This window comes from Leptopilina heterotoma, unplaced genomic scaffold (assembly GCF_015476425.1).
Source record: "Leptopilina heterotoma isolate Lh14 unplaced genomic scaffold, ASM1547642v1 Lhet_70, whole genome shotgun sequence".
NCBI classification, from domain to species: domain Eukaryota; kingdom Metazoa; phylum Arthropoda; class Insecta; order Hymenoptera; family Figitidae; genus Leptopilina; species Leptopilina heterotoma.
This window is the reverse complement of record NW_025111162.1, coordinates 3,284,817-3,301,067: the sequence shown is the minus strand read 5'-3', so window position 1 is coordinate 3,301,067 and position 16,251 is coordinate 3,284,817. Positions and strand designations below refer to the sequence as shown.

The 16,251-nt window shown below is 34.9% G+C and overlaps 1 protein-coding gene across 3 annotated transcripts in view; it reads right to left on the bottom strand.

Moving 5' to 3' along the window:
• LOC122510581 overlaps positions 1-16,251 on the bottom strand; it is a 372,459-nt gene that overhangs the window by 170,533 nt on the left and 185,675 nt on the right. The window lies entirely within an intron of this gene.

Below are 16,251 nucleotides of genomic sequence, written 5' to 3'. Positions count from 1 at the left end.
TTATAATAATTGTAAATGTAACTAATTATAAATGTAATTAGGAAAATTATATTTTTTAAATTTCATAAAATTTTCGATTAGGGGAAAGGTGTACGAGATGATCCCCCTTTTAGGCAAATACGGTAATACGTTGCCAATGACATACCTATGAATCAGTCAAACTGTTATGACAACACGCGTCACTAAAAAAATTCTATTGGAAAAAATAAAAATTTCATACTTTTGATCTAAGGAAAGCTTAAGTTTGGGCTTAGATAACTTTTGCTGTAGTAGCTGAAATTCCATGTTTCTTGTACTCACGGCTTCAGTATATCTTCAACTAAGTGTTCTGATTGGTATTATGGAATAACAGAGCTCGAATAGGTTAAGTTACGAACAAATTACAAAATAGTGGCATTTGGGGCAAGATGATCCCTCAATGGGTGTACAAGATGATCCCCCCTGATTCCCATGTATTTCGTCTCACCTCAAAGTGAATTTTCTAGTATTAATAAAAATTCAATTTTTATCCCAAATGCACAAAAATGACGCGTTCTGATAGCGGACGACAGGGAGGAAAGTCATTCATTTCTTCGACCGTATGAAAATGACGGCCGTGTTCTCCCAAGGGCAAGAAAATTAGCTGTTCACATGCATTTTTCTTGCCCTTGGGAGAAAACGGCCGCCATTTTCATACAAGTCGAACAAGTGAATGACTTTTACTCCCTGTCGTCTGCTATCTGAAATCGCCACTTTTGTGCATTAGGAATAAAAAATATCGTAAGTAACACGAGAATAAAGGCAGCCAATTTCTTTACGATGATTTTTGTGAAATGGCTGCTTTTATCCTCTTGTTTCTTAATATACTATTACATTGATACACTGTTATTCCTTCAATATAGACTCCTTTTTCAATAATTGGGGAAGATAATCCTACGGATCATCTTGCCCATACCATGCGGATCATCTTGGACACTTCCTTGGATCTTTGGACCTTTTGTAAGGTTTTAAAAAAATTAAATTTAACAGTAAAATATTAATTAGCTGCAAATATTTCAAATCAGAATAGTTAGATAGATTAATTATCTTGTAGTGCGTAAAAAAACTCGAATATGTTGATTTTTCTTTGAATAATAGGTTTTTTCCCTTAGGGGGATCATCTCGTACACCTTTCCCCTATATTGAAAAAAGTAATATAAATGTTAATGTTAATATGTGACGCGCTCCGAAGAAATAAGGTAAAACTGATTTTTGTTTCAAATTCAACATAGAAACTATATTTGAACCAATAATTAAAGTATTTTAGAGCAAATACCATTTAATTGACACAAATAAAAATTATTTTATTAAAGTAAATATTTAATTGATAACAGTGAAGTAATCGGTTATTTGAATCAAATACCTTTATTTTCAGTGTATAGTGACGCAAAATTATTGGTCTAAAAATTTAATTCGAAGAATAAATAAATAAATTTCATTCATTTAAACCTTCTGAACTTTAGAATCCTAAAAAATTAAAGAATAATCATCAACAGAGGGTTAGTTTTTTTTTGTTTAAAAGAAATGCAAAAATAGTGAAAATTCTGATACACAGATGCGTGTGAATGAGATGATAAGGTGCATTATAATCAAAAGTTTTTCTAAAGTCGCGCCTCGCACTGCAGAGATGTAAAAACCGCTGCCAAGTTTTACATTTTTATAATTTTAATGTTCATTTCATGAACACTTTGCTTCCTCATAGAAATAATAATAATTGAAATATAAGAATTAATAATAATTAATAATTACACATAAGTTAATAAACAAGAATGTTGACAAAATTATATTTTCCACAATTTTTGATTTTTCAAATACCAATCTCTGGCTAATATAGACGAAAAATGTTCAATGAAGGCTCAAAAGATGCGTATGAAAAAACTCTACAAAACTAAAGAAAAACATTTATAGGTGCCCTAAGATTTTTTTAAGTTATGGTCAAAAAACGTTTTTTTACAAAATGAAAAATGCAAAAAAAATATAGTTAAACTTTATGAATCGGGCTGAAAACACTCTCATTTTATGTCCCCCGGGGAGACCTACAATTTAAAAAAAAATTGAGGCCTTTAGCTCTTTCTCGTTCTGAGATATTGAGGCAAATGTAATGTTAGTACACACACACACACACACACATCGGGACAAATTTTTAAAATCCGTTTTTTGGACTTCGGAGGTCAAAATACGTCGAAATTTTTTTTTACTTATTTAGAACATTTATACGGGCAGTGCCCATTCGTACATAAAGTACTAAAAGATTAGGTATAATGAAAAAAATTTATAAATAGGTATGTCAAAAAATCACAATTGAAAATTTTGCTACCCAGTAAAAAAAGAAGTATTGAGTGGAGCGTTTAGGAATTGAGTGAAGCTCTGAGCCAATACGGATTCGAGTAAAAACCGTATTGGGACGCTTGACTCAATCTTTTTTTCATCCGCCGGATACTGTCTTATTTTAGCATTAAAATTAAAATCACATGACCAGAGTACACATTATAAATTCAAAAGCACAATTGTCCTGGAATGTAAAAATGCCGATTTCGATAAGAAACAGTGAATATTTGTTAAAAATTGGTAAAAGCAAAGTTTGACAAGCGCGACTGAATTTACCATGTGAATAAATGAATTGGTAAGTTTAAATGGACGAAAAGAAATCTACTGTTACCGACAGAAAGTTCCTAGAGAATTGTTAAACAATGAAATTTCATTGTTTTGTTGAATTTACCACAATTCTCTAGGAACTTTCTGTCGGTAACAGTAGATTTCTTTCAGTCCATTTCGTCCATTTAAACTTACCACTTCATTTATTCACATGGTAAATTCAGTCGCGCTTATCAAACTTTGCTTTTACCAATTTTTAACAAATATTCACTGCTTCTTATCGAAATCGGCATTTTTACATTCCAGGACAATTGTGCTTTCAATTTATAATGTGTACTCTGCTCATGTGATTTTAATTTTAATGCTAAAATAAGACCGTATTCGGCGGATGAAAAAAAGATTGAGTCAGACGTCCCAATACGGTTTTTACTCGAGCGTATTGGCTCAGAGCTTCACTCAATTCCTAAACGCTCCACTCAATACTTCTTTTTTTACTGGGTAATACAATCCTTCCTCTATGAGAAAGCAAAAAGAAAGTGATGGGGAAAAAGGAAGAAAGAAAAATGTTAGTTATTTATTTTACGAATGTAATAACAAAGATAGCTCGTCCTCGGACCGAGAGTGCGCGTTCCCGATTTTGTCGGGTAAAGAAACCAATTACAATTTTCAAGCTGACCTGAATGAAGCAATATCTGCACTTAGTCTTCGAAAACCCAATTCATATAAATGATTTTCAAGGCTAAGATTCCAAAAACTGAAACGAGGGATTAGTAAGCTCGTAAAATAGCTTCAATGAGGCAATCGAACTAAGAGAAATGCATCATAATATATAATAATATCGAAGTCAGACTCATGCTATTAATGAGAAGAGAACCAACTCATGAGAAATGAAAATTATTATTTTCGGGAAATGATTATAATATTTTTAATCTATTAAATTAGTATCAATTTTATTAAATTAGACGTTAATTATTGCATCAATTATCATTTAAATGACTACTATTATTTTTACTATTCATTAAAAAAATTATTATTAGTGATATTTGAACTTCTCACTCGTTGGTATTTTATTTATTTTTATATTATATTATTTTATTCATATAATTTTTATTATAATTATAAATAATGAAATAAAATCCAATTGAAGAATCTCGTCGAGTTTCTGATTGATATATTCACTTTATCTTGTTTATGAGAAGGTTTTCTCGCCGTCTACACGTATAATAATTAGAGAAACATTTTGGCGGGAAATTAAAATTAAAAAGAAAAAAATTTCTAATGGTCAACCCCTGTTTTAGACAGATTGGAACAATATAATGAAATTTTTTTTCTCTCTAACGATACTTTATTTTCTAATAAGATAGTAAACGGTACAAAACAAAACCGCAAATGGAAAAGGGGCACTTGTTCCAGGACACATAGACCTGTGCCGGATTACATTCAATCTGGTTCAACGAAGCTCATCAGGTCGAGTACGAAAATATCCTTTCGCATGTCTGAAACACAAATATGTGACATATACACGGGTGATTCTCCGCGTAGCGCAGAACTTGGTTTTTTTTCATGTTGTAATGGAAAAATAATAAATAATTTTCATATACTTTTACAATTTCAACGTGAAAAGGTTATCTATATGTTTAAAAACAAAAACCAATAATTACTTTTGTATCTAATATTATAATTTTTCATAAATAAGCGGTTTTAAGGCTAAAAACGTCAAAATTTTACCTGTCCCCACAGGAAGTTTAGAAAAAAAAGTTAATAATTTTAGTAATATGCAATAATAAATACAATTATTATTGACATTTTAGTATCGTCTACTTTAGTACAGTTGAATAAAAAAAATTCATTTCATATATGTTTTTTTTCAGTTTATGCTTGACAGCAAATTTGGATGCTATTCATTATTTTATTAACAAACAGTAAATTATTTAAATGAAAATCAAATGTTAATTTAAAATTACTTTTGTAAACACAAAAAATAACTTCCTTAAGTTAATTCAGGAAAAAGAATCAATGTTCTAATTAATTTATTCATTTTTCACTCATTTTAAGTTGGAAATTTCCCAGTAAAAAAAAAGTATTCAGAATAGAGAAAAAGTATTGGTGGAGACGTTCGGTGAATGCGTTTTCGCGACAAAACAGTATTGGTGGGTTACGGTGAATACATTTTGCTTACCGTGAATACTTTTTTTTAAAACTTTCGATTTAAAGATTCCTAAGCAAAGTTGAGAATATTTATAAAGAGCGTAAGTGACCTGAAGTATAAAAATGACTATTGCGAGAAGGAAATAAGAAATTTTGAGAAAAAACGAAAAATTAAATGTGACAAACAGATTGTCAAATGTTGATCAATTACCATATGCTTTTTTGTGCCTACAACGTATGATGATTAAAAGGAACTTTGACGTTACCGACGGAACTTACTGTTTCACATTTACTTGGATTTCTCAAGTTTCTGTCGGTATCGTCAATGTTCCTTTTCATCATCATATACGTTGTAGGTTTGTCACATTTAATTTTTCATTTTTTCTCAAAATTTCTTATTTCCTTCTCGCAATCGTCATTTTTATACTTCAGGTCACTTACGCTCTTTATAAATATTCTCAACTTTGCTTATGAATCTTTAAAACGAGAGTTTAAAAAAAATGTATTCACGGTAAGCAAAATGTATTCACCGTAACCCACCAATACGGTTTTGTCGCGAAAACGCATTCACCGAACGTCTCCACCAATACTTTTTCTCTATTCTGAATACTTTTTTTTTACTGGGTTGATAAGGGAATCACAAAATAATCTCCACCGACCTCTACCGACCCTTAAATATTTTACCACAAATTAAACAATTATTTATAAAAAAGGTTAAATAAAGCGTAGTTATATTGTTTTGGTCAATACGAATGAGATCCACTTTAAACCGATTGAAAATTAATGATACTTTTTTCAAAAAATTAAAATATCCAAAGTCGGTTGAAAAAGTTCCCACCAGCCTGAGTTTCCACCGACCTCAGAATTTCCACCGACCTTCGTATTACGAAGAACCTAGTGCAAATGTAGTGTTATGGTGCCACATATATAAGGAATAAAAAAAACCTATAGCTCAGGAAAGTTTACCATAAATTACTTAAATAAATTTTCATAAATTACCACGAAAATTTTTATAAATTACCGCAAAAATGTCCATAAATTACCGAAATAAAAATTTTCAATTGTGATTTCTACTTTGCATATTTTTAAAAATTACCTACAAAATTTCTTTAAATTACCTTACAAATTGCCATAAATTACCTTATAAATTTCCATAAATTACCGCGAAAATTTCCATAAATTACCAAAATCCAAATTTTTAATAATAATTTAAATTTTACATATTTTTATGAATTATCGCGAAAATTTCCATAAATTTCCAAACATTTCTATAAATTTTCATAAATTACCAAAATAATAATTTTTAAATGAGATTTACGCTATAATATTGTTTAAATTACCGCAAAATTTGTTTTGACAGAATGTGTCTAAACAGTGAATTAGTTAATTACTACACTTGTTTACAACAAAAATTATAAATAATTTTTCTGGCCCGCTATCGATTTTCTTTTTAAAGCCTTTATCTTCAAAAAAATATATTGATAATAACCATAACGATAAAAAAAAATTTTTTAAATTTCATAAACCAAATCGTGCGCTACGCGGAGAATCACCCACACATAGAAAATAAACTCGAGAAAATGGAACGTGCTTTACAACATTTGGGTCTTTCGATCTAACAGCTTCCGTTACTTCCGGACAATTTTGGCCCAAGGTCCAACTAAGGTCTTTCTATCATTCTGTCAACAATGGAAAGGTAAAAGGTGGTGTATTCCTTCTGGAATTACTCGACAAGCAAACGTCTAATATATCACGAAAAATATTTTTTACTCGGTTTTTTTATCCTTTTTTGCCAAATTAACCAAATATATTTTCTTTTTAATAATTACAACTTTTAAACAATTAAGTCACATTTGTGTATTGAGTACAAAAACTATTGGATCGAATAAAATTTATTTGTTTCGAGTTTAAAATAATGGTGTATCGAATAGGAGACAGGAGATTCCCATAAGCATCGTTGTTTAAAAAGAAAAAAGACCACTTATAATGAGCAAAACTTCTTTTCACACGCATCATTTAAGAGGAATCGTATTGTTAGAGCATGTACAATATATTTTATATATTTCTAAATCACACTTTTATTTCCTCTTTTCCAATAAATAATAATGAAGCTTTTCTAGGAAATACAATAAATCTGTGAATTAAATGTTCTGCGTGATGGAAATGTGGGTCAGTCTTCACAAATATTGACATAACTGTCAATATAGTTGAACCGCGAACAAACACATACATACACAGAGGGTATATTTAAATGTCGGCCCAAAGATTCTAGTCAATTAAAAGAGCAATTTTCGAAGAAAGGTAAAATTGATTTTATTTTTTTTTATAAATTCCTATTTGTGAATTTATGGATTAATATAAATTATTAGCCAATTTATTTATTAAATAATTGAAACAAAACGTGGCAACGAGCTACTGAGAGTCATGTAAAGTTGGCACTGCTTTTTTGAAAAATCAAAAATTTTACAAGAGTTCTGGGCACTTTAGCAATAGTTCTAGAGTTCTCTAACGATTATTTAAATAGTTCTGATGATTAACAATAAAAAAAGCGACAATGAAAAATCATAGTGCTAACTTTGCATAACACTATGATTTTTGCAAAAAAGAGTTTTGACCTAATATTCTGAAAGAGAATAAAGAGTTCTAGAGTTCTTTACCAAAAAAAGAAGAGTTCTGCAAAATTTCAAAAATTATTAACAAATTAAAAAAAGTTATGAAAATAATATTTTGCAAGTTATGAATAGAGTTCTGGCATCGTTGCGAAGAGTTCTATAAGTATGTCTAATGACATTTTATTCTAAATCCAAAATCAAAAAAGTTACGGGACTTTGAAATTTCTAAAATTTTCAAAATTCTAAAATTCAGAGTTCTGTAAAGAGTTCTGACATTGTCATAAAAAGTTCTATAAGTATTTCTAATGACAATTTGTTTTAAATCCAAAATCAAAAAAGTTACAGGACTTTAAAGTTTTCAAAAAATTTCAAAAATTGAAAATTCAGAGTTCTTACCCAGATAGCACAACAATTTGCCACAAGTTTGCAGCAAGTTTGCATTGCAAACTTCGAAAATTTGCATGGCAAGTTTGCAGCAAACTTGCGGCAAGTTGTGAAATGTCCGCCTTGTGGCAAGTTTGCATGCAAACTTGCTACAAGTTTTCACAGAAAACTTGCAGAAAAGTTGTAACAAACTTGCTGAAAACTTTAAAAACTTTCTAAAAAGTTTTCAAAAAAATTTTTTTGTATTCAAAATGTACATATTTTGTTACATGTTGCCTTCTCCCTTGGGGAAGGTGACAAAATGTAGTGCGCAGCTCTATATGTCATATAAAACTACTGCGCAGACATTTTAATTTACCTTGCCACGCAAGTTTTCTGCAAGTTTGCATGCAAACTTGCCACAAGGCGGACATTTCACAACTTGCCGCAAGTTTGCTGCAAACTTGCAATGCAAATTTTCGAAGTTTGCAATGCAAACTTGCTGCAAACTTGTGGCAAATTGTTGTGCTATCTGGGTAGAGTTCTGAAAAGAGTTCTGGCATCGTCATAAAGAGTTCTATAAGTATTCCTAATGACATTTTGTTTTAAATCCAAAATAAAAAAAGTTACAGAACTTTGAAATTTTCAAAAAATTTCAAAATTTTAAAATTCAGAGTTCTTAGAGTTCTGGCATCGTCATAAAGAGTTCTATAAGTATTCCTTATGACATTTTGTTTTAAAAAATAAAAATAAAAAATATAAAATATAAAATAAAAAAAGTTACAGAACTTTGAAATTTTCAAAAAATTTCAAAATTTTAAAATTCAGAGTTCTGAGAGTTTTTATTAGAGTTTTGGCATCATTGCGAAGAGTTCTAGAAGCAATTCTAATGACATTTTTCTCTAAGCCCAAGATCCAAAAAATTACTGGGCTTTAACCCCTTAACTGTTTAAGGAAAATGCAACATGATTGTCCCAAAATGCCCAGCGGAATCTGATATTTTCTCAAATAGTATAATATATTTACATTATAACTAATTATTCAATTATTGTAAAAAATATCATTATTGACCCTTACAATGTCTTATAATGTTGATATAAAGAAAAATATTTATTAATTTATATACAAATTATATTTATTTTGAGTGAAAAGTTATGGCCAAACTTTTTCACGACCCACCCGTACGTCGGAAAAAGGCAACGGGTTAAAAATTTAGAGTACTGAGAGTTCTGATTAGAGTTCTGGCATCGTCATAAAAAGTTCTATAAGTATTTCTAATGAAATATTGTTGTAAATCCAAAATCAAAAAAGTTACAGGACTGAAATAATATAATAATCCCACGAATCGTGATAGACGGATTCGAGGTCAAGTGGAGTAAACAAATTAAATATCTTAGTGTGGAGTTGGATGGAAGGTTAAACTTCCACCACCACATGGCTACGGTGTCAAATAAGGCGATCGAGTGTGCGGCTAATCTTTCACGGCTAATGCCAAATGTTGGCGGACCCCGTGAACAAAAAAGAAGACTGGTGGCGAGTGTCGCCCACGCTAAAATGCTCTATGCAGCACCAGCGTGGGCCCCATCCCTCAGGAGTAAAAGATGTGTGACCATCTGTGAAAAGATACTGTCTGCGCAGAGATCGATAACAACGCGTATCATCTCTGCATATAAGACGGTATCTACGAGTGCTGTGCAGGTCCTTGCAAGTGTCCCGCCAGCAGATCTTTTGGCGAGGGAAAGAAAAGAAATGTTTCTCTTTTCTAAAGAAAGAAGTTCCTTAGATGAGGAAATAAGACCAAGCAAGGGCCTGATCCGCAAAGAAGTGAGGCACAGGCTCATAGAAAGATGGCAAGAAGAAAGAAAATGGGACTTGGAGAGGCGGGCCATGTTCGAAGGTGTAAACAGTAAAGTTACACCGGAGAACATGGTATCGCTGATGACCCAGTCAGAAGAGAATTGGCGGCAAGTCGAGAACTTCATAATCTCGGTTATGTCGAGGAAGGATCTCGACGGCCGCCAAAAAGCGTAATTTAAACAGCTTTTAATTTGTTGTTTTTTTTTATTAATTTATTATGTGATTTATTTGTCCTTATACATTTTTTAATTTGTTTTATGTTTTCAATATTATATACGCGTTTATTTTTTCTTTTTTTATATATCCGTTTGCAATTTTATCTTTTGACTGTTTACACTTAATTAAACATTTGTTTTTTTTGTTATTTTTGTGCTGTTAATTCCGCTTTTATATTGAAATAGTTTTCAATTTAACTATTAACGCAGGATAACCGCAGAGAAAAGCAGAAAGTCGCATTAGCGACAGAGTTGGAGCGCCACCCTCGAAGGCTAAAGTCTTACGACAGTTCCGAGGGAGGGTAAAGGGCTCCAGAAGAAGGGTTACGGTTTTTAGTGGGTCGGGCTGGCAGTAGGTCGCCAGTTTATTAAATTTACTATTTTATATATTTATTTTTATTTTTTTTTTTTTTATATTTTCTCTTGTTTTTATCATACCAACCCCACATAACCTTGGAGTGCGGAATCCTAGGTATCTGTAGGCAGATTTCCCAAAAGTCCCTAAGCAAAAAAAAAATAATAATAATAATAATAATAATAATTTTTTTTTTTGCTTAGGGAATTTTGGGAAATCTGCCTACAGATACCTTGGAATCCGCACTCCAAGGTTATGTGGGGTTGGTATGATAAAACAAAAGGAAATAAAAAAAGAAAAATAAATCTATAAAAAATTAAATTTAATACACTGGCGACCTACTACCAGCCCGACCCACTAAAACCCGTAACCCTTCTTCTGGAGCCCTTTACCCTCCCTCAGAACTGTCGTAAGACTTTAGCCTTCGAGGGTGGCGCTCCAAGAATGTCGCTAATGCGACCTTCTTCTTCTCTCTGCGGTTTTCCTGCGTCCGTAGTTAAAAAGATTAAAACTATTTCATAGTCTAAGCGGAATTTACAGCACAAATAAAAAAAAAAAAAAAAAAAAAAAAAAAAAAATGTTTAATTAAGTGTACGAAGTCAAAAGATAAAATTGTAAACGGATATATAAAAAAAAGAAAAAAAAACGCGTATAATATTAAGAACATAAGACTGTATGAAGACAAATACAAACATAAAACAAATTTTAAAAAATGTATAAGGACAAAGAATTCACAAAATAAATTAATAAAAACAAACAAACGAATTAAAAGCTGTTTAAATTACGCTTTTTGGCGGCCGTCGAGATCCTTCCTCGACATAACCGAGATTATGAAGTTCTCGACTTGCCGCCAATTGTCTTCTGACTGGGTCATCAGCGATACCATGTTCTCGGGTGTAACTTGACTGTTTACACCTTCAAACATGGCCCGCCTCTCCAAGTCCCATTTCTTGCATGAGAAGAGGGTGTGCTCCGCGTTGTCCTCAGGGAACTGGCAATATGCACACACCTCGTCCTCGCGTAATTTAAAGCGACACAGGTACGAGTTAAAACACCCGTCACCTGTGAGCGCCTGAGTCATATAATAGGAAACCTGACCGTGTTTCCTATTTATCCAGGTGGCGAGTGCCGGGATAAGGCGATAAGTCCATCGACCTTTTTCCTCACCATCCCATCTTTCTTGCCATCTTTCTATGAGCCCGTGCCTTGCTTCTTTGCGGATCAGGCCCTTGCTTGGTCTTATTTCCTCATCCAAGGAACTACTTTCTTTAGAAAAGAGAAGCATTTCTTCCCTTTCCCTCGCCAAAAGATCTGCTGGCGGGACACTTGTAAGGACCTGCACAGCACTCGTAGATACCGTCTTATATGCAGAGATGATACGCGTTGTTATCGATCTCTGCGCCGACAGTATCTTTTCACAGATGGTCACACATCTTTTATTCCTCAGGGATGGGGCCCACGCTGGTGCTGCATAGAGCATTTTAGCATGGGCGACACTCGCCACCAGTCTCCGTTTTTGTTCACGGGGTCCGCCTAAATTTGGCATTAACCGTGAAAGATTAGCCGCACACTCGATCGCCTTATTTGACGCCGTAGCCATGTGGTGGTGGAAGTTTAACCTTCCATCCAACTCCACACCAAGGTATTTAATTTGTTTACTCCACTTGACCTCGAATCCGTCTATCACGATTCGTGGGAGCTCATAACCACGTCTGTCTGTGACCAGCAGTGCCTCGGTCTTTTCCAGGGCCATTTCAAGACCTCTGGTATCCAGCCAGCTTTTTGCTAGTCGCAGACATTCGTTCACCAATGTCCCAAGAGCCTCCTCACTTTCGGCAGTGCACACGAACAACGCGTCGTCCGCAAAGCCGATGATCACCGCACCTTCGGGCAGATCCATTCGCAGAAAATCATCATAAGATACAGTCCATACAAATGGACCCACCCTCGAGCCTTGAGGAGCCCCACGCTGCATCTCTTCCCTGAGAGTGCAGGTGTCTCCTTCATATATAACCCACCTGTCGCTAAGATAATTATCCATTATCCGCAACAAGTAGGGCGGCATGTTTTTCTTTTTCATCGACTCGATGAGATCTTTCCATCTTGCGGAATTAAACGCGTTGCGTATGTCAATTGCTACCAACGCGCAGAAGCTCTTCTTTTTTCCAGGTCCCAACTTGTATTTTCCTGCTTTGGCTATGTCCACAACTGCCTGGATGGCATCAACTGTGGACTTGCCTTTACGGAAACCAAATTGGTGATCGGATAGACTATTCTCTCCGGTCAAGTGGCTTTGCATTTTCTGCAGAACCATAACCTCTAGAAGTTTACCCATCGTATCCAACAGGCATATAGGCCTGTACGATGAAACCTTATCTAGAGGTTTTTCACCTTTCCTTAGGAGGACTAACCTCTGTCGCTTCCAGTCGCGGAAGAACTCTCCTCTCTCAAGGCAAAGATTGAAGCATCGAAGCAGAATCTGGGGTGAAGTGTCGATTACCAACTTTAGGATCTCGTTACTTATCTCATCGATTCCAGGCGCCTTGCCTGTTTTCAATCTTTTGCCTGCTTTTTGCAGTTCACTAAGTGTGAAGAGTTCTTCCTCTTCGACTTTGCAAAAACTCCATTCCCTTATAAGGTATGGCTCTGCAGGAGGAAACGAAGAATTTATTATCTTTCTGACCCAATCGGGATTGTCCAGGCCGGGGGTCTTTTGCCTCGTCGCTAATTTCTTAGTAACGATTTTAAAAGCCAGACCCCATGGGTCCTTATCGACTTCCTCGATTAGGTCCTTCCAGCTACGGCGTCTCGACTTGCGGATCTCTTTCTTGAGGTCCTTTTTCGCCTCCTTGAAAGCCTCTTTCAGCAAAGGATCTCCCTTAGATCGGGTGTATGTCCTTCTTGCTTTGAGGCATTCCTTTCTCAAGGAGGCCAGCTTCTCTGACCACCAGTGCAAGGATTTTTTCCTTGGAAAGGCGCCTTTGCAACGTGGCATCGACGCATTGCAAGCGGTGACGATTATATCTCGCACCGCTCGCACCTCTCCATTTAGACTTTTCGGCCTCCTCACCCAACCAGAATCCTCAATTAAGATAGATTCTTCTAGGGACCGGCTGAACTTCTCCTTGTCGAGTTTCATAATGTTCCATGAGGAGGTTTTGCGACTAGGAGCTTCCTGTCTTTTTCCTCCTCGTCTGTCTCCCATTGAGACTGAGAACTCAATGTACTGGTGATCACTTGCTGTATATTCCTCAGAGACCCGCCAGTCGCTTATGCGGCTAAATATATTAGATGATGCGATCGTTAGATCTATAATCGATCCGATTGCACCTCGTCTAAACGTACATGTTTTTCCCCGGTTTACAACTAATAAATCGTTCTTAGAGATCATTTCTCCAATCAGAATTCCTCTCTTGTTGAGCCTCGTCTCACCCCACTCTGGCGACTTTGCATTAAAATCGCCAGTGATGATGACATCCAGCTTGGATTCTATGAGGCTCGATTCTAGGTCTTCTATATTGGCTTCGAAGGTGGTCAGCCGGTCGTTGGGTGAGAAGTAGCAGCTATACATACGTATATTGGCCACCTCTATCCACACAAACCCGCTGCTTGTCTCCAAGAACTTGTCAACCCGCAATTCTGGGTTGCACAGCTTGATGGCGGCTCTCTTCGCCTTATTCTGATACCAAGGTGCGAGGTCGCTTCCTTGATGCTGCTCACTGCAGAACAGGATATCGACCTCATTTTCCCTAGCTGTTTGCATCAGGAGCACCTGTGCATCCTTACTTGTATGCAGGTTGACTTGAAGGAGCTTTAAGGATTTGCCCTTTTAAGTTTCTCCAGTTCCTCCTTGTAAACCGGGAAGGAAATTCTTCCAGGGATATGGTTGACTTCCGTTTTTCCCAAATCTGTACACGTAATGCACTTTGACTTGTCGCTAGTACAATTCTTGGCGAAATGTTCCGCTTCGCCGCATCTCCGACAGTTTTTTGTTCTGTCGGGGCCCTTGCAAATTCGGGTGACGTGTCCATAGGCTAGGCACTTTTGACATCTTGTCACTTCTAAGTGCGTACGGATGGATGCGTTTATCCAACCAATACGCACTTTGCCTAGCTTAAGCAGACTCTCGCTGTCCGTTTCACTTAAGCGTACTAGTGCCACTTTCGTACCCCTAAAACGTGTCCACAGGTCTCCTCAGAGGTGGGCAGGTTATTCTAAAATGTAACGCTACAAACTTGGTGGGGAGTTGTTCTAAATGACTTCCAGATTCCAAATTTTCAAACCGATAAATCGTACCTGATCCTCTTTTCGAATCATCTCTTTTACAGATAGTCGGAAACTTAAAAATGTATTATCTTAATGTGGGAGCTTTGATTCAGAAGACTGCTGATTTTTCGTTATTAAAAATTTTTTAGACCAAGATTTTATAGATAATTATGTTCATGATTTTGAGAAAAATGGGGATAGGGGAGAGTGGGGCAAGACGGGGTACTCAAGGTTTAAACCGCAAAAAAACGAAAATTTTCGAATACATATTTTATTATTTTATTTAATAACCATCTTTGGGAATCAGTCTTTAGTAATAAAGAAGAACAAAGGCCATCTGTTTCTTAAAAAATCATAAAATTAATAATATGAAAAAAATTGCAAATCTCCCCATCTTGACCCACCGGCGCGGTACTAAAAAAGCAACCTATTTCTGTCGACAAATTTTACAAGTAAAGGTTGCATCTTCATCTTCGTCATCGACACTAGCACAACTGCACAAAGCCCATTGGCCGCAGACAGAACAAGCAGCCCAGCCTTCATTTGAGTCTAAATAATAACCATTACAATTTATAGAGACAAGGTGTATTTTCCACTTTACCATCTCTAATTATTAATTTAACCTGACAAGCTTTTTTTCTCTTTTTGGTCACTCTTATTTTATTCAGTCTTGATTTAAGTAGTTTTCTTAACTTCCCTTATTTCTCTTTTCTTTTGCTTCATTTGTGTACCCCATTTTGCCCCACTCTTCCCTACCCTATTTTGCCTGCACCTACGAAATTGAATAAAATGATTAATTACTACAATTTACGATTCAACAAAGAAAAAAACATATGCTTCCCTTTTTCTGTAACCTTTGCCAGTTATAAAAATTTTTATGTAGTTCATTAACCGTTATTATTAAATAATAAACACCTCCAAAAAAAGTGAAAAATTCACAAGAAAATCGTCGAAAACAGTTTTTTAGTAAAACAGGTAAAAGATTTGTTCTCATGGCTTTTAGGTTTTGTAAACAAAAAACTATCGTCTCGGTGCAGTATTATGTAAAATATAATCGCGATTGGTTAATTCGTTTGTGAAATAGGGCCGGTACCCCGTCTTGCCCCACTCTCCCCTATAAGTCCCAAAAATCACTTTTTAGTTTTTGTAAATACAACTGTTTTAAAAAATGATTGGATTGGTTTAAAATTTGTTACTCGCGGGGTTTCGGGGTCGCTGATTGCGAATATGATTTCAAAATAAAAAAATCTGTGGACAAATTCCTAATCAGCGACCCCGAAATCCCGCGAGTAACGAGTTTCAGGCAAATTGAATCGATTTTTAAAAGTCGATCGCCATATTGGATCAAACATTTTGAGTTTTAAAAATCTGACGTCATATTCGTAATCAGCGATCCCGAAAACCCCCAAGTAACAAATTCTTAGCGAATCCAATCATTTTTTAAAATAGTTGTATTTAGGTCAATTTGTATGCAGGACAACTGTTAAAAAATCAATTTTGACAGTTAATTTAGTTTGCTGTTGGCAATATCGCTATATTTTCGAAAAGTAGAGGGTTTAAGCTTTAATTTAACTCATATGACAAGTCTCTAGCACGTCGGATTTACCTAGTAGAAATTTTCAAAAACTACTAAGAAATGATTTTTGGGTATTTTACCCCCAATTTTCTCAAAATCCTGACGTGATGGGAGGTTTTTGTTAAATGTTAATTCGGATTTAGCGCACCAAAAGCTTCGGTAAATGACTTCTCGATCTCAGACAACGGAAATTTTTATTTTTTTGCAGGCTTCTGAAATTATATATATATATATGTTAGGCTCAAA